The 461-nt window shown below is 64.9% G+C and overlaps 1 long non-coding RNA gene across 1 annotated transcript in view; it reads left to right on the top strand.

The window, feature by feature from the left end:
- Positions 1-105, top strand: part of LOC107184738 — a 21,334-nt gene extending 21,229 nt beyond the window's left edge. The window contains exon 3 of the long non-coding RNA XR_001515636.1: positions 93-105. This is a non-coding gene — a long non-coding RNA (uncharacterized LOC107184738). The remainder of the gene's footprint in view (positions 1-92) is intronic.
- Positions 106-461: the final 356 nt, after the last annotated feature.

A 461-nucleotide genomic window follows, 5' to 3' on the forward strand; every position in this document is an offset into this window, starting at 1 on the left:
AGACCCCCCCGACAGACCCCCCAGGAGCCCCCCCTACAGGCACCTGGAGACACCCGGGTGGGTGTTGCCCAGCCTGAGCCTCGGCAGCTCAGACCCTGGCCCTGAGCGATGGGCCAACTGCGGGCTGGGCACAGGGATGGAAGGGGCAGTGCCCGGTGTGGGGAGCACAACACCAGGGCAGGGTGGGGGGAGCTCTGGATGCAAGTGCCAGCCCTGCCCTGTGGAGCTGTGCCAGGCTAGAAGCAAGCGGCTGAGCCTCCCCAGGCCTCAGTTTCCTCATTTGTAACGGAAGTGAGCAGCTGTGACGGCGGAGGGGGGGGTAAGGGGACCGGTGTTTCTGTTCTACCTATTGGCTTGTTCCCAGGAACGCTGGGCGGTGACATCCTAGTGGCCCAGAGGTCACCCCACTCACAGAAAGCATCTTGGGGTCAGCGGTGGAGAAAGGTCTCTGAGGGGGTCTC

This window comes from Myotis davidii, unplaced genomic scaffold (assembly GCF_000327345.1).
Source record: "Myotis davidii unplaced genomic scaffold, ASM32734v1 scaffold67, whole genome shotgun sequence".
Lineage (NCBI taxonomy): Eukaryota > Metazoa > Chordata > Mammalia > Chiroptera > Vespertilionidae > Myotis > Myotis davidii.